Source organism: Erythrolamprus reginae, chromosome 2 (genome assembly GCF_031021105.1).
Source record: "Erythrolamprus reginae isolate rEryReg1 chromosome 2, rEryReg1.hap1, whole genome shotgun sequence".
NCBI classification, from domain to species: Eukaryota; Metazoa; Chordata; class Lepidosauria; order Squamata; family Dipsadidae; genus Erythrolamprus; species Erythrolamprus reginae.
This window is the reverse complement of record NC_091951.1, coordinates 353,743,789-353,762,130: the sequence shown is the minus strand read 5'-3', so window position 1 is coordinate 353,762,130 and position 18,342 is coordinate 353,743,789. Positions and strand designations below refer to the sequence as shown.

Here is an 18,342-nt window from a genome sequence, read left to right as displayed (position 1 = left end):
GACATAAAAGACAAGATACATTTGTCAAGAATCACGAGGTACAACACTTAATGATTGTCACAGGATACAAATAAGCAATCAGGAAACTTAATATAAATCATAAGAATACAAGGAAGGGAGGGAGGGAGAGAGAGATGGACAGCAGGAAGGCAGAAAGAAAGAAAGAAAGAAAGAAAGAAAGAAAGAAAGAAAGAAAGAAAGAAAGAAAGAAAGAAAGAGAAAGAGAGATGGATAGCAGGCAGGCAGAAAGGGAGAAAAGAAGAAAAATAAAGGGAGGAAAGGAAAGAAGAAGGAAGGATGGAAAGAAGGAGGGAGGGAGGAAGAAAGGAAAGAGAGAGAGAAAGGAAGGAAGGAAAGAAGGAAGGAAGAGAAAGGAAGGAAGGAAAGAAGGAAGGAAGAGAGAGAAAGAAAGAAAGAAAGAAAGAAAGAAAGAGAAAGAGAGATGGATAGCAGGCAGGCAGAAAGGGAGAAAAGAAGAAAAATAAAGGGAGGAAAGGAAAGAAGAAGGAAGGATGGAAAGAAGGAGGGAGGGAGGAAGAAAGGAAAGAGAGAGAGAAAGGAAGGAAGGAAAGAAGGAAGGAAGAGAAAGGAAGGAAGGAAGGAAAGAAGGAAGGAAGAGAGAGAAAGAAAGAAAGAAAGAAAGAAAGAAAGAAAGAAAGACAGCTCACTCTGCCCCCTCTGAGGCCGAACACAACTGCCGAGAGGGCCCGAGTGATTTCCCTGGTCTGCTGGGATGTCTGGAGCCTCGCCTGGGCTTTTAGGATGAGCCTCCAGAGGAGGAGAGGCTCAATAGGCCCCAGCTGATCTCCGGAGGTCGTCTCGGGATGGGGGTCATCAAACCTTAGAGAGCTTCCAGTCCAGGGATGGTGAAGCTTTTTTTGGTCTGGCTGCCAAAAGGGGGCGGGGGCTGTTATGCAAATATGCATATATGCTGCCCCACTGCCAGAGGACTCTGGACGGCTCACAGCCAAGTGAACATAGAATACAATATAAAAATAGTACAAAACTATTTAAAACCCGAGATGAACAACCAATAGCTGAAAAACCTCATTCATATCTTTCCTGGTCAGGTCATGATGGCTCTATAATCTCTATAATGTCCCAGGTAGTCTTGACCTGCTACCACCATTGAGTCCAACAAGAATGGTGGAAGGTCTTAAGCATAAAACGTATCAGGAAAGACTTCACGGACTCCATCTGTATAGTCTGGAGGACAGAAGGGAAAGGGGGGACATGATCGAAACATTTAAATATGTCAAAGGGTTAAATAAGGTCCAGGAGGGAAGTGTTTTTAACAGGAAAGTGAACACAAGAACAAGGGGACACAATCTGAAGTTAGTTGGGGGAAAGATCAAAGGCAACGTGAGAAAATATTATTTCACTGAAAGAGTAGTAGATCCTTGGAACAAACTTCCAGCAGACGTGGTTGGTAAATCCACAGTAACTGAATTTAAACCTGCCTGGGATAAACATAGATCCATCCTAAGATAAAATACTAAAAATAGTATAAGGGCAGACGAGATGGACCAGGAGGTCTTTTTCTGCCGTCCATCTTCTGTGTTTCTATGTTTCCGTTGTTAAGCAGGATGGCTGTTAAGTGAGTTTTCCCCCCTTTCACCACCCCCCTTGCTGCCACACTGGTGGAGTGACTCTTCCTTCCCCACTGACTGCTTCTCAGAAGTCATCAAAGGGAATCACGTAAGCCCAGTAAAGTCGAACCAGTTGTGAGCTACCCCGAGTCTTCGGAGAGGGGCGGCATACAAATCTAATTATTAATAATAATAATAATAATAATAATAATAATAATAATAATAAAGATAGGGCCCGCAACTTGGGTGTCGTCCTGGATCCACAGCTGAGCCCTGATCACCACCTCTCGGCTGTGGCCAGGGGGACCTTTGTCCAGGTTCGCCTGATGTACCAGCTGTGGCCCTATTTGGACCAGGAGGCTCTGCACCACAGTCACTCAGGCCCTCATTACCCCCTGTCTTGATTATGGCAATGCGCTCTACATGGGGCTACCCTTGAAGAGTGTTCGGAGACTCCAAATGGTCCAGAATGCAGCCATGAGAGCTGTCAGGGGTGCACATTGGTACACCCATATAACACCTGTGCTCCGTGCGCTGCACTGGCTTCCTATTAGTCTCTGGGCACAATTATGGGTGTTGGTTATTACCTATAAAGCCCTACAGGGCTCAGGGCCAGGCTATCTACAGGACCGTCTCTTGCCACATACCTCCCAGAGACCAAGAAGATCCCACAGAGTAATATTTCCCTTGATTTGTCCTCAGTTGGCCTCCTCCAGGTCCCGTCCACTAAGCAGTGCAGGTTGGCAGGGCTGCAGAGGGAGGGCCTTCTCTGTGGCTGCCCCGGCTCTATGGAACCAACTCCCACCCCCAATGCCCTTACTGCTCCCACCCTACTGGCCTTCCATGAGGCCACAAAGACCTGGCTTTGCCAAGGCCTGGGGGGCCATGAATTAACAACCATCATGCCCAAATTGTATTGAATACTATGCACGCATGTTGACTGTTTAGTTTATGATGGGTTTTAATCTGGGTTTTATAGTTAGAATTGTATGTTTGACTTCTTTTTAATTGTTTCTTGTATTTTATATTGTTGTAAGCCGCCCTGAGACGTTCGGGATTGCGCAGCATAGACGTTGAATTAAAGGAAGGAAGGAAGGAAGGAAGGAGGGAAGGAGGGAAGGAAAGAAGGAGGGGGGGATGGAAAGCTAACTAGCAACCTGTTCTGCCAGGCTCTATGGTATGAGTCTCCCAAAAATTCAAGGCTACAAATTTCAGACACACACACACTTGAAAGTTCAAAAACAAAGTTCTTTATCACAAAATTTAAAAGAAACAAAGCACCCTTTTTGTATTGCAAAGAGCACCCATTCCAAAACAACCTTGTAGGCTGTACAATCCCCTTAATCAGTCCTTAAGTACTTAGCTAGCAGCTGTGAAGAAACACCACAGCCCTCCTTCTTCCACGAAGTGAGACACACACACTTTGCTCTGCTTTGGTTTCAAAGTTGTGAAAAATCAACAAACTCTGGAAACAGCAAGGCACAGTCCTGAAGAACAACGATCAGATACTCTTCCACAAGGGCCAAACTAGCATGCTGATATTTATAGCAGCAACTCTAATTACTGGAGCCCCCCCCCCAAACACAGGTGGCCTCTCTTATCTCCTGTAATATTTCTTCAATTGGTCTCTTCGATGCATAATTCTGCGCCTGCGTGGGTCTAACACTTCCTCATCCGAATCGACCGAAGATAATGGAGATTGGCTTCCTGGGCTGTGTGCCAAGCCCCCCTCTTCCAAGTCACCCCCACCTTCTTCTTTGTCCAAGGAAACTGCACTCCCTGACTCTATCGGCAATAAAACAGGCCTATGACATGTTGATGTTTCCCCTGCCTCCACCTCCACACTCCTTGGGGCAGGAGCTGGGCCAGAGCCAACCACAACACAACGTAGAATTAAGGAGAAAATTCATGACAAAATAATTAATTAAGGAACAAACAAATTAAGTAAGTAAATAAATAAAATGTCCAAATTTTGGCTACGTGAAAAACACTCCTAAGTGACTTTTTCCAGTGCCATTAAACTTCGAATAGTCACTAAACGAATGGTCGTAAGTTGAGACTACCTCTACTTGCCCTGTTGGGGTACTCCATGCGTACCCACAAAAAAAGCCCACAGTCCTTCCACAGTGTCAATTCTTTGAGTGGATTTCCTAAACTTACCATTTCTCCAACACCCCCATCGTAAAACAGGACACACCTTTTGTCAAAACAAGCCTTCAAGTCAGTCTATCACATCCCAAACCTTTCCAATATTTATAGACTTTCTGCTTTCGCTTGGTAATTTCTCACCCGATATTTGAGCAGCCTGTTAATCATATTTTCCCAGGCGGCTCTTCACAAATCAGGAGTCAAGACTACATTCATCATCCATAAAATAATCCCTTTTCCCCCCTCGCCCCCTTCCAAACCCTTCAGAAGTGAGGAAAAAGTTTCTTTAAAAATACTTAGTGCAGGTAATAGAAGCTGACAACGGAGATGCAGAATAGGGATGAAACCCTATTTCATCCCAAAATAGGGATGAAAGGCCTGGGAGCAATGGTACCCCCCCCCCCCCCCCCAATATTATTTAAAAAAGAAGATTATTCAACAATGATTTCATATACGGGCAACACACCATTAAACGAAAACAAACTTTTCACATAACTTACAAAAGACATTGATCGACGCAACCTTTAGACATACAACAAATATTACGAACACCCCCCCCCCCCCCCCAAATCTTGAATGCATGGACAAGAAATTGCTTGTTAGATAAACACCAACAATATCTACCAAAATATAAATAACACCAATAAAAATCAAGGGAAATTTACACCAACTACTTATCTAAATCAGAGGTCGTATATTACGGAAGTGCCGGTTAAATAGCCGACAAATCTCCTTTTCTCACTTCTTTCTCAATCCCCCTTTTCTTTTTTCTTTCCCCTAACCTCCTCTTTCTATTATATCTTTCCTATCTTCTCTCTTTCTTCCTTCTCTCTTTTCCTCTATTTCTGTCATAATACAACATATATGATGGTTGGATCAGAAAAAATATTTACAAAGCATAAAAGACACAAAATAAACAGCACCTCAGTGCACAAGATGTATGAAATAAATAAACCAGGCCACTAACCGATAAAAATAAACCTTATTTCAAATACGACTTATACAGAAACTAATAAATACCATACTAAAAACCAGATGATCACACGGCAATATATATCACCTCTGCATATATTTATATGTATATATTACTCTAAATAATTGTATCTTATGTTTATACAAATTAAGAATTTACTAATAGCATAAATCCACTCGGAAACAGTTTGCTTAAATACGTGAGTCAATGGAAACAGTTGACCAATCATATCTCTTTTTTCTCCTTTTTTTATCTTTCCCTTTTTTTTCCTTTCCTTTCTTTTTTCTTTATCATGTACAAACTCAATTTAGATTTATGTGATAAGATAACTGTGTAATTAAATAAGAACAAATTATAACAAATATACTTAACTGATTTAGAATCTATATAGAAAGAAAAATGGTAAACTGCTGAAATTTAAGCCTAAAAACCTCAACCAATGTCGAGCATGTTTGTTAAAAGAGCAGCCAATCTTCAGGGCAAAAACACCCCCATGTCAACATCTGGATAGCCGGATGGCCTTCCTCTCGGATCTTCCCACAGGGCAATTTCGCTTTGCTGACTCCCAAGAGTCCGGTTAGCCACACACGCCCACAAGTCCTGCTGTCAAGCCGAGCGTGCCAACTCAGCCCAAGGTGAAGGAAGGTCCCACGCTGGAGGAAAGAGCCGGCAATTGGCATGCAAGGGAGCCCCTGCCCTTCTGCACCAAAGCCAAGGCGGGCACACGCAGCCTTAACGGAGGGGGAGAATCGAGATCACGCAAAGTGTTAATGACGCTTTATAAGGCCTTGGAATAAGGCCACACTTGGAATCTGGCATTCAGGTTTGGCCACTATGATGGGGAAAAGATATTGAGACTCTAGAAAAAGGGCAGAGAAGAGCAACAAAGAGGATTAGGGGACTGGAGGATAAAATATACAAAGAACAGTTGCAGGAACTGGGCATGGCTAGTCTGATGAAAAGAAGGAACAGGGGGGACATGATAGCAATGTTCCAATATCTCAGGGCTTGCCACAAAGAAGAAGGAGTCAACCTATTCCCCAAAGCACCTGAGGGTAGGACAAGAAGCAATGGGTGGAAACTAAACAAGGAGAGAAGCAACTTAGAACTTAGGAGGAATTTCCTGACAGTGAGAACAATTTCAAAGGGAGGGAGGGAAGAGAAAATGGGAGAGAGAAAGAGAATCTCAGTAGGCTCAAGGTCAACTCAGCCTTCCATCCTTCCCAGGTGGGTCAAATGAGGACCCAGATTGGTGGGGGCAAGAGGCTGATTCTGTCAAACCCTTAGAGAGGGCTGGAAAAGCATTGGGAAGTCTAAATGCTATTGCTATCCCTTCCTATCTTCCTTCTTTCCTTCCTTCCCTTTCCTTCCTTCCTTCCTTCCTTCCTTCCTTCCTTCCTTCCTTCCTTCCTTCCTTCCTTCCTTCCTTGGTTGACTCAGCTTTCCATCCTTCCCAGGTGGGTCAAATGAGGACCAAGATTGTGGGGGGCAAGAGGCTGATTCTGTAAACCAATTAAAGAGGGCTGGAAAGCACCATCAAGCTACATGCTACTGCTGTTGCTATTCTCTGGCTTCTGGGGATCTTGTAACTTTGAGCAGAATGCTTTACACCAAAGCTAAACCCTGGGAAGTTTATTTTGGGGGGGGGGGTTGTTCCTCTTATTTCTGCCCCCACCCTGCTCTGATGGTGTCAGCGGCCAGCTCACAGACTCATCAGAAGCCGCTGGCATCACCGCCTCTCCTGATCTGATTCTGCATCGTATTAAGGCTGGCTTTATTCATTCAAAACACAGGTGATCAATTCCAGAGTGGGGTTTTTTTTTCCTTTAAATTCCGGAGCAAATTATTTAAAATTTAAATATTCCTCAAGTGGCTTTTTTGCGTCTTTCAAAGCTCTGCTGCAGGGGCTGCAAAATTCTCTCCAGGCTGGAGGGAGGTGAAAGGAGAATCGATATCTCCTGGAGCAGAGGAAGAGGCTTCCTGTGAGCCTCGGGGATGCCCGGCTGCCAGGATTAAGCGATCCGCTCCCCAGGAGGCAGAAGTGTGGGGAAAGGCTCCACATTCCAGGAATTTGGACGTCGGGTCAAAGCCAGAGAGACCCCAGCCCTCCGTCTCAACTGAGCCTGGCCACACGCTACTCCCTGCCTCACTCCAACCAGCTCTGCTTTGTCCACCCCAATGTTTCAATTAAAATAGAGCTGGAAGGGACCTCGTAGAGGTCATCTAGTCCAACCCCTTTCTCAAGCAGGAGACCCTGTACCATTCCAGGTAAACGGCTGTCCGGCATCTTCTTTTTTGGGGGGGGTATAAGATTTTTTATTTTTTCTCCACCATAAAATAAAACAATATATAGTTATAAATTCAATAACAATGCTTAAAATCAATCATATACAAACTTTTATTTTCTCATTACTCCCTCAATGGAGGCTCTTATCTCTGTTAATTTTATACAATACATTAGCAATTCTTAAAATTCTAAATTAAAAATTTTCCCTCACCGTCTTACTACAAAAGGTTACAACAATGTAAAGAATAATAAAATCTCTTTCATCTAAATTTTAATCTTATATCATATAGCTAATTAAAAATTATCTCTCTCTATATCTTTAATAAAAGAAACTATTTATAATATATCACCTACATCGCAAAATTAAGTTCTATATGTTTAAGTCTAAACAATAAGTAAATTTTGTGTTATATCATTCTACAGTGCTACCACCATTTCTCATCTTTAACATCTGGCTTGCAAAGCTTAAATCAAATTCTCTTGTTTCAATTTTTCCAAAATTGACCAATTACTAATACATATATAATGTATGTCTTAATTTTCTATCCAATCATAGAAACATAGAAACATAGAAGTCTGACGGCAGAAAAAGACCTCCTGGTCCATCTAGTCTGCCCTTATACTAATTCCTGTATTTTATCTTAGGATGGGTCTCTGTTTATCCCAGGCATGTTTAAATTCAGTTCCTGTGGATTTATCTACCACGTCTTGTTCCAAGCATCTACTACTCTTTCAGTAAAATAATATTTTCTCATGTGGCCTTTGATCTTTCCCCCAACTAACTTCAGATTGTGTCCCCTTGTTCTTGTGTTCACTTTCCTGTTAAAAACACTTCCCTCCTGAACCTTATTTAACCCTTTAATATATCATATTAACATTAACAATCATAAAGCTTCTCCCAAATTTTATAATAATCTGAGTCTTGTTTATCTTTAAGTTTCAAAGTCAATCTACTCATCTCTGCACAATCCATAATTTTTTCTCAAAACTTCCCTTTCCGTTGGTATCTTCTTAAAGAACTACTTTTTGACTAACCTACTACACTAAATAAAGTAGAAAAATGTGGGATGGACAGCGACACCTCCAGATGGATTCAAAACTGACTAACTAATGGCACTCAATGTGTAGTAGTCAATGGGACTACATCTACACTGAGGGATGAGTGCAGTGGAGCCCCCCAAGACTCTGTTTTAGGCCCAGGACTCTTCAACAGCTTCATCAATGGCTTGGAGGAGGGGTGAGATGGGGAACTCAAAATACAGAAAGGTGTAGTCAAGGTGAGTCAACTGAGGACTGCAGGCTCCTTCAGCTAAGTGCTAGCTGTAGTTCAGGAGTTCAAATCTCACCAGCCTTCCATCCTTCCGAGGTGGGTCAAATGAGGACCCAGATTGTTGGGGGCAAGAGGCTGATTCTGCAAACCGTTTAGAAAGGAAAGTGGTAGATAAGTCTAAATGCTATTGCTATGCTTCCTTCCTTCCTTCCTTCCTTCCTTCCTTCCTTCCTTCCTTCCTTCCTTACCTTCCTCCGCAGTGGTTAGAGTTAGGTGGACTCAGCCTTCCATCCTTCCGAGGTGGGTCAAATGAGGAGCCAGAGGGTTGGGGGCGAGAGACTGACTCTCTGTAATCCGCTTAGAGAGGGCTGGAAAAGTGGTGTATACGGTAAGTCTAAATGCTATTGATTGTGATTGTGATTGCTATTTATCTATGTATCCATCTATCCATCAATCCATCCATCCTTAGTCTTCAGAAAGGGGCGGCATACAAATCTAATACATTTTTTTTTATTATTATTATTATTATTATTATTATTATTATTATTATTATTATCATCATCATCATCATCATTCGTCCCTCCCTCCCTCCATCCCTATCTATCTATCTATCTATCTATCTATCTATCTATCTATCTATCTATCTATCTATCTATTATCTATTATCTATTATCTATTATCTATCTATCTAATATCTAATATTTATCTATCTAATATCTATCTATCTATCTATCTATCTATTATCTATCTAATATTTATCTATCTAATATCTATCTATCTATCTACCTATCTATCTAATATTTATCTATCTAATATCTATCTATCTATCTATCTATCTATCTATCTATCTATCTATCTTTCTATCTATCTATCTATCTATCTATCTATCTATCTATCTATCTATCTAATATTTATCTATCTATCTATCTATCTATCTAATATTTATCTATCTATCTATCTATCTATCTATCTATCTATCTATCTATCTATCTATCTAAATAGCTGGGGTGGCACAGTGGTTAGAGTGCAGCACTGTAGGCTCCTTCAGCTAACTGCTAGTTGTAGTTCAGCAGTTCAAATCCCACCACCAGCTCCAGGTTGCCTCAACCTTCCATCTTTCCGAGGTGGGTCAAATAAGAACCCAGATTGTGGGGGGCAAGAGGCTGAGTCTGTAAACCGCTTAGAGGGGGCTGTAAAAGCACTGCGAAGTGGCATATAAGCCTAAATGCTATTGCTAAATGCTATTAGACTCAACATACCCAGTTCCTGCAAGCGTTCTTTGTTATGTTTTAAGTCTGCAGGCCTTTAATAGCCTCCAGGGCCCTCCAGATAGCCTCCTGTCTGATTTTGGTCCCATGTCCCTCCCTCCTTCTCAACCCCAAAGACCCCTGCAGAAATCCAAGATGACCGACGGAGCTGGCAAGCAAGCAAGATTTCTGCACCGCCATATAAACCCGCAGCGCATCTCCAGTGAGAGAAAGAGAGAAGCCTGGAGCATATAAAGGATGTCCAGCTGCAAAACTGGTGCCTGGAGGAGCTCAACTCTCCCCCCCCCCCACAAAGACCAAACCCCCCCCCCCCCAAAGCAGGCAGACACTCTATCGACTCGCAGCATCCTCGCCTTCTATAGATTGCGTCTGGGTTTACTGGCCCACATCCAGGGTCCATTATTCCTGCAAGGCCAGGAATCCTGCCAAACTTGGCATTGATCCACAGCCAAGACCCCCCTCCCCCTCCCCCAATCCCAGCTCCAAATATTGCAAAGTGATTAGCGCAGCTCCATCCCATAATACCCATAGGAGAGCAGAGCAGGCCTTGGATTTGAAGAGGAAAGAGCCCTCTGGGAATGGCCAGAAACACCCACCCATGCACTGCCCACCCCCCTCCATGGAGTAAAGAGCAGCAGATGAGCCTTGGTTAGAGTGCAGCACTGCAAGCTACTTCAGCTAACTGCTAGCTGTAGTTCAGCAATTCAAATCTCACCACTGGCTCAAAGGTTGACTCAGCCTTCCATCCTTCCAAGGTGGGTCAAAGGAGGACCAGATTGTGGGGGGCAAGAGGCTGACTCTGTAAACTGCTTAGGGCTGGAAAAGCACTGTGAAGTCTTATATAAGTCTAAATGCTATTGCGATAGATAGATAGATAGATAGATAGATAGATAGATAGATAGATAGATAGATAGATAGATACAGTAGATGGATAGAAGGATAGATTATATACATAGGCAGGCAGGCAGACAGACAGACAGACAGATAGATATGAGCCTTGATGACTAGTGATGGGCGAACTGTATTTTGCGGTGTTCGGTATGCTGAACACGAACACAATTTTTTTCCAAAGTTCGGGCAAAGTTCAGGGTCGTGTTCGGTGTTCAGAGCTTTGACATCCCACTGGCAAGTTGCTAAGGATGCCAAGGTGATCACTTCCTGGATTCCATGGTGATGTCAAAGCTCCGCCCCCGGAATCTCTTCATGGGAGGGATTCCCCGTTCAGGTTCAAGTTTGGGTCCAATTCGGATTCGGACGAATTTTGCGTAAAATTCGTCCGAACTTGCCGAACCCGAACACTGTTGGGTTCGCCCATCACTATTGATGATGCAGTGATTAGATTGCAGGCCTCCTTGGAAGGGACCTTGTAGGTCATCTAGTCCAGCCCCCTACTCAAGCAGGAGATTTATTTATTTATTCATTCATTCATTCATTCATTCATTCATTCATTCATTTATTTATTTATTTTTAATGCTGCCCTTCTCCTTAGACCCAGGGCAGCTTACAACATGTTAGAAATAGCACTTTTTAACAGAGCCAGAATATTGCCCCCACAATCCAGGTCCTCATTTGAGCCACCTCGGAAGGATGGAAGGCTGAGTCAACCTTGAGCCTGTGATGAGATTTGAACTGCTGACCTTCAGATCTACAGTCAGCTTCAGTGGCCTGCAGTACAGCACTCTACCTGCTGCGCCACCCCGGCCCACCTGAGATGTTCCCCAGGTAGAAATTGTCTGGATTCAGACCCACTTTCCAGGTCTTGGGGTGGGTGAGAAGACCACCCTCTTGGCCTTCTCCAGACCCCACATCAATACTCCATCCTGGTGAACTAAAGCTGTTTAACTACACGCACAGAGTAGATGCCAACTGCAAAGAACATTTCCCCTTTTTTACAAGTAAGAGATTCTCAGTTATCCACGTTCTGGCTTTCCCAAAGGTGCTTTCTCCAAAGGCAATGGGACTTTCTTGTTTTTCCTTTTGAAGGAAGGGAGGGAGGGAGGGAGAGGGAGGGGGACAGAGAGAGAGAGAGGAAGGAAGGGGGAGAGAGAGAGAGGAAGGAAGGAAGGAAGCAAGGAAAGAAGAGAGAGAAACGGAGGAAGGAAGAGAGAGAGAGGAAGGAAGGAAGGGAGAGAGAGAGGAAGGAAGGAAGAGAGAGAAAGGGAGGAAGGAAGAGAGAGAGAGGAAGGAAGGAAGAGAGAGAGAGAGGAAGAAAGAGGAAGGAGGGAGGGAAGTTAGAAAGAAAGAAAGAAAGAAAGAAAGAAAGAAAGAAAGAAAGAAAGAAAGAAAGAAAGAAAGACAACCTGCCACACCGAGCCCTTTTCGATGCCAGGATCTGCCTTCCGTCCATGCCTGCTATTTTAGAAATAGCCCACTCAGCCAATTCTTCCTTTTGGTTTCTCGGCACCAATCCCTGTGATTTCTTAGAAACCCCATTAGTGGAATCAAAACGTCCTTCTCTTAGACAAGAAAAAAGGCCAACAAGCTGAGACCTTTGAGCACCAGCCCTGCAGAGAAGACCCCCCCCCCAACAGGCAGCCTTGGCACGTGGGATCCCACCCCACCATCTCTGGTCTGGGAGGCCCTTCCTGGAAGTGGGAAGAAAAGAAAAGAATTGCCCCCTGTGCCCCCAATTGAAAGATGCAGCCGGCCAAAGAATCTGGGTTGCCCCTTCCAACATAGTCACGCTTGGAAATCTCAAAATACAAGAAGTCCTGGACCACAGCGGAGTCAAGTGTTGGCTCTAGACTCAGTGGTTCTCAACCTTTTGTAATGCCGCGGCCCCTTAATACAGTTCCTCATGTTGTGGAGACCCCCAACCATAAGCCTAGCCCCGATTCTCCCAACAGAGCTTGAAGCTGATTGGCAGGAAGGTCAAAGGGACGTCCCCACTGTCAACGCTTGATTGGTCAGATTGTAAAAATATGTTTCAAAGCTTCAGAATAGAAGCTTTATTTCTTAACCCCAGGGGAAATTTGTCTTTCCCCCTTTTGTCTTAGGTGACCCCTGTGAAATGGCCTTTTGGCCCCCAAAGGGGTCCTGATTCCCAGGTTGAGAACCACTGCTCTAGGCAATGGTCGGGAGAGTAAGTAGCCCTCAACATATGACCACCATTGCATTCCTAAGCAAAATTTCCATTGCAAAGCAAGACCGTTCTTTTGGTCCGTATTATGACCTTCCTTACTACACGAATCACAGGGAGTTACTAAGTGAGGAGTACAGTTGTTCAGTGAATCTGACTTCCCCACCTACTTTTCTTTGTCAGAAAGTCACAAAACAGGGCCAAAGGTCACATCGATCGTCATAAATGGAACCCCTTTGCCCATTGTCCGAATTTCGATCACGTGACTATGAATAGATGCCACAACAGTCATTCATTTGAACACACTCAAAACCATAGAAATAGTGGTAGACTTAAGGAGAAACCCTCCCACCCTTCCACCTCTCACAATACTAGACAAAACGATATCAACAGTGGAGATCTTCAGATTTCTAGGTTCTATCATATCTCAAGACCTAAAATGGTCACCTAACATCAAAAACATCATCACAAAAACACCACAAAGAATGTTCTTTCTGCACCAGCTCATGAAGCTCAAACTGCCCAAGGAGCTGCTGATCCAGTTCTACAGAGGAATCCTTGAGTATGTCATCTGCATCTCCATCACTGTCTGGTTCGGTTCTGCAACCCAACAAGACCAACACAGACTTCAGAGGAGAATCAGAACTGCAGAAAAAACCATGGCTGCCAACCTGCCTTCCATTGAGGACCTGTAGACTGCCCCAAAAGAGGGCTGTGGAAATATTTACTGACCCCTCGCATCCTGGACATAAAATGTTTCAACTCCCACCCTCAAAACATCGCTACACCAAGACAAGTAGACACAGTTTTTCCCCAAATGCCATCACTCTGCTAAACAAATAATTCCCTCAACACTGTCCAACTATTTACTAAGTCTGCACTACTATTACTAATAATTTTTTTCTCATCATTCCTATCACCCATCTCCTCCCACTTAGGACTGTATGACTGTAACTTGCTGCTTGTATCCTTAAGATTTTTATTCGTATTGTTTGTTCATTGCTTATTTGACCCGATGGCAATCATTAAGTGCTGTACCTCAAAAGTCTTGACAAATGTCTCTTTTTCTTTCATGTCCACTGAGAGCATCTGCACCAAAGACAAACTCCTCATGTGTCCAATCACACTTGGCCAAGAAAGAATTCTACTCTATTCTATTAAGTGCGAAAAATGATCGTTAAGTCACTTTCCTGGGCCCTGTTGCAACTTGGAACAGTCCCTGAATAAATGGCTGTAAAGTCAAGGGCTGTTTGAGAGCCTCCAATTCTGCTGTCAGCTATTTTTGCAGCCTTGGCTCTTTGGCTTTCGAAAACTCTCGGCTCTTTGGCAAGGAAGGCAGCGGATTCTGCTGCACAATGTTCAGGATGAGCCTGCTGGCACCTGTCCCACTGACACCTGAGTGAGAATGCGAGCACCTGCCTTTGAATAAAAGGTGTGAGTCAGACCTCAGGCTTGGCAGCCTCCTTCCTTGGCTTTGCTACTGGCAGGCAAGGAGAAGATGGAGGGAGAGTCCAGGAAATGGGATCTTCTCCGCTCCCCCAGCCCTCAAGGGATCCGGTGGGATCCAGTTGATTACATCAAAGCAGGAGTGGCCGCCAAGAGAAATCCTCTCTAAGGTCAGCACTGCCCAGCACCTGAGAGGCTTACGGCAGCTTTCCAGCCTCTGAGAACCCAGCAAACTTTCAGACAAATTCCCTCTTTGCAAGTTTCAACTCTTAATCTGATCCAGATCAGATCTCAAAGGAGGAAGGAGCCCCCTCCACCCACCCACCCACATAATTCTCACAAATATCTCGCTCCTTTGCAAAGGACCAAGGGAGAGGGGGAGATTCCTCTGAAATTCTGCTTTTCAAAAGAGGTCTTGTTTTTCCTTACAAGTTCCCCTTTCTCTCTCTTGCTCTGCTTGCCTACTTCTCTGTGCAGACACCAGCCTCAAAATCCCCCCTCCCACCAAATGGACTAAAAGGGGGGGGAGACAAACCAGTAACAATCCTAGAAGCAAGGACAGGCAGTGGAGGAGAGTCAAGGAACACACAGATCCAGCATCAAGGGAGAGATGTTTTTTTAAAGAAAGAAATAAATTTGCATGATGCCAAAAAACTGCTGCTGCTGCTTTGTGTTTGGTCCAGGAAAAAGTAATAATAAATTCACCAGTTTTATAAAATACTCCTTTTTAGGGAGGCTGGGCCTCTCCCCCACCACACCCCTGGAGCAACTTGGAAAGGAATTTAAAAGAAAAAAAATCCAAGCACAAAATGTTGCTTTTGACTTGCAAACATAAAATAAAATAAATAAATAAACATGCAGCTGCCCAGTCTGTTTTTGCTCCTTAAAAGGAGGGACAAATTGGAGGGTTGGTGTGTGTGTGAGAGAGAAACCCCTATATTCCAGGATCCCCTTTGCAGCCCCCAACCCTGGACAGGAGAAGGGAGGCAAAACACTCAATATTTCTCCAAACAGAAGCAGGTTAAACTTCTCGGAAGCTGGGCTTCATTTGACTTTAAATACAATTATTCTCCCCCAGCAACATTTCTTCCCCGCAACCCGGATCGTCTGGAAGGGAAATTCAAGGGGAGACAAATGAGGAGGGGGCTGATTCTCCCTTCCCCAAGTGGTCCTTACTCCAGAGAGCTCCGAAGCCAGAGCTCCGCGAAGGACCCCCATCACCAACTCCCAACTTTTGTGAGGAATCTCCTGCCGAGTGGCCACCGTGCCGTGATTTTATTTTACTTTTTTTTTGGGGGGGGGGATTACAGTCAAGGCATCAGCCTCAAGCAACAGGGGCTCTTTTCTGGGAGGGGGAGGGGCAGAGGCGGCTCGTTTCTTTCTGCAATGGAACGGGGGTCTTTTCCTGGGGCTGGTTCAAAGCGCGCGCGGGGGGGCGGCCAACCGCTTGCCAGCCCCCCACTTCCCCGTCCTCCCCCCCCCCCACGTCTCTCTCTCCTGACCGTCAGCCGGGCTGATCGGCGGCAGCTGGAAGGAGACCCCGGAGGAGAGTGATGGATGGGGAGGGGGCGCCGAGGGGAACCGCCGACCTCGTGCGCTCCCCTTCGGTCCCCGGCAGGCAAGAAGCCTCCGCCAGCCACGCAAGGACTCAGGGACCCCCCTCCCACGCCTTTCTTTTTTGGGGGAGGGGCGGTTTATTAGCCCATCTATCTCTCTCGCCCCCCTCCTTCCCCCAGGAGCAATACTGCGAGGGGGGGGGGAGAGCGCGCGCAAAAGGCGCCGGAGCCGGCCGAAAGCTTTGCCGCTGGCAATGGGCAAAGAAGGGGCTTTTTGGGGTGGGCGAAAAGGATGAACCTGCTGCTGCTGCTGCGTTTGGCGGTGTGGGCCCCTTGCAAGGCTGAACACCCCCCTCCCCATGGCGCCCCTCCAGGCAAGCAGAGCCGGCAGGAGGAGAGAAGAACGACTTCCCCAAAAAGGTCCCCCAGCCCAGTGGGGACCCTTCCCCATTTGGCCACCACCGCGCCTCGCCTCTCCCTCCAACCCAAAGCGCAAAGTTGCCTTTTTCGGGATTCGGCGGACCCCCAAAGACGGACGCCCCTTGCCAGGGACCCCCTCCCCATTATTTCACCGCCACGCCTCGCTTTTCCTCCTCGGAAGGAGCCAAGTTGATTTTGGGGGCTTGGGCGGCAGAGGGGCGAAGCAGCCCCGGGAATGGACCGCGCAGGACGGATGGACGGACGCCCCGTGCCTAGGACCCCCTCCCCATTATTTCACCTCCACGCCTCCATGCCTTTAATCCTCGGAAGGAGCCAAGTTGCCTTTGGGGCTTCGGTAGAGCTGGGCAGAGCAAACGAAGCAGCCCCGGGCAGCGGGGACGGACGGCGGACGCCCCTTGCTGGGGACCCCCTCCCCGTTATTTGGCTTCCCCTCCTCCGAAGGAGCCAAGTGGCAGAGCTGGACGGACGGACGGACGGACAGACGCCCCTTCCCCGGCCGGGACCCCTCCCCTCTTTGGCCCCCACGCCTCTCCAAGCCCCCCCTGCGACCTCCGGGCCAAAGTTGGCGTTGGAACCCGGACGGGGGAGCCCTCCGTCCCCTTCCCCTCGCCCCGACACTCACCGCCTCCTCGGCGCGCCCAGCTGGCCAGCGCTCCGGCCGGCCCGCCTCGCCCCGCCGGCTGCCTCCGTTTCTCTTCGGTGGCAACAGCAGCAGCGGCGGCGGCGGCGGCGCCTCTTCCGCACCAGCTGCGAAGAGAGCGGCGGAGCGAGGCAGAGGCGCTTTTAAGCGGAGCCCCCCCCCCCCCGCCCCTCCGTCCCACCCCCATGTGACCAAGCCGGGCGGGCGGAGGCAGCGGGCGGGGGAGGCGACGGAGGCGGCGGCGGCGGCAGCCCGGCTTCCCAGCGCCCGCGGGAGAAGAGCGCCCCGATGCCTCCACCACATGAGGGATGCCCGAGCGGGAGCCGGCACAGGTGCGCCCGGCTGGGAAGGGCGAGGCTCCGCTTGCCTGGAGGGCTCCAGACCCCCCCTCCCAAAACGCCCCCGGAGCATCTTCTGCCTCCCCCTGCACGTGCGATGGGCAGCCGGTGATAGCGATAGCATTTAGACTTACGTACCGCTTCACAGTGCTTTTCCAGTCCTCTCTGAGCTGTTTACAGAGTCAGCCTCTTGCCCCCAACAATCCGGGTCCTCATTTGACCCACCTGGGAAGGATAGAAGGTTGAGCCAACCTGGAGCCGGTGGTGAGATTTGAACTCCTGAACTACAGCTGGCAGTTAGCTGAAGTTGCCTGCAGTGCTGCACTCTAACCACTGTGCCACCTCAGCTCTTAGGTGGAAGGGAGGGAGGGAGGGAGGGAGGGAGGGAGGGAGGGAGGAAGGAAGGAAGGAAGGAAGGAAGGAAGGAAGGAAGGAATAGCAATAGCACTTATACTTATCTACCGCTTCCCAGTGCTTTTCCAGTCCTCTCTGAGCAGTTTATAGAGAATCCGCCTCTCGCCCCCAACAATCAGGGTCCTCGTTTGACCCACCTGGGAAGGAGGGAAGGCTGAGTCCACCTGGGGAGATTTGAACTGCTGAACTACAGCTAGCTGTTAGCTGAGGGAGCCTGCAGTTCTGCACTCCAGCCTCTGTGCCACCCCTGTGATTCACTTAATGACTGTGCATCTCTCTTAACAACCACAGGAGAAAATGATTGTCACAGATGCCTCATTTAACAACCAGAGAGCTTAGCAACCTGAAAGCCCAGTGCCAATGTTGGTAAGTCAAGGATTACCTGCCTAATTTAAAAAATAAATCACAACAAAAAATGAGAAGGGGTTTACTTTGGAATTGGGTCTGTCCTCTGAAGGACCCAAATGTTCTCCGGGATAGATGGTCCTTGACTTACAACCACAATGGAGCCCAGCATTTATGTTGCTAGGTTGTTAAATGAGTTTTGCACCATTTATGACTTCGTGCCACCGTTGTTAAGTGAATCCCTTGCGGTCTTTTTAGCCACCTGGTTTTGCAAGTGAGTCCAGCTTTCCTTGTCAGAAAAGTCACACGACCCTCGGACACTGCCAACAACCACCGTAAAAATGAACCACAAAGCAGCCAAACTCCGATCACATGACCTGGGGAATGCTGGTCATGAGAAAAACAGATAAGTCATTTACAAGTTAAATAAATTAAATTATTGTTTTTTTTCAGTGCATTGTATACTGCTCAAAAAAGAATTAAAAGAAATGGAACCCTTAAACAACAGAATCTAACTCCAAGTAAATCAAACTTCTGTGAAATCAAAC

The 18,342-nt window shown here is 46.6% G+C and overlaps 1 protein-coding gene across 1 annotated transcript in view; it reads right to left on the bottom strand.

The window, feature by feature from the left end:
* Positions 1–16,815, bottom strand: part of CNTFR (ciliary neurotrophic factor receptor) — a 368,226-nt gene extending 351,411 nt beyond the window's left edge. Inside the window, exon 1 of the mRNA XM_070743665.1 lies at positions 16,680–16,815. The gene's annotated coding sequence lies outside the window, so the exon portion shown is untranslated. The remainder of the gene's footprint in view (positions 1–16,679) is intronic.
* Positions 16,816–18,342: the final 1,527 nt, after the last annotated feature.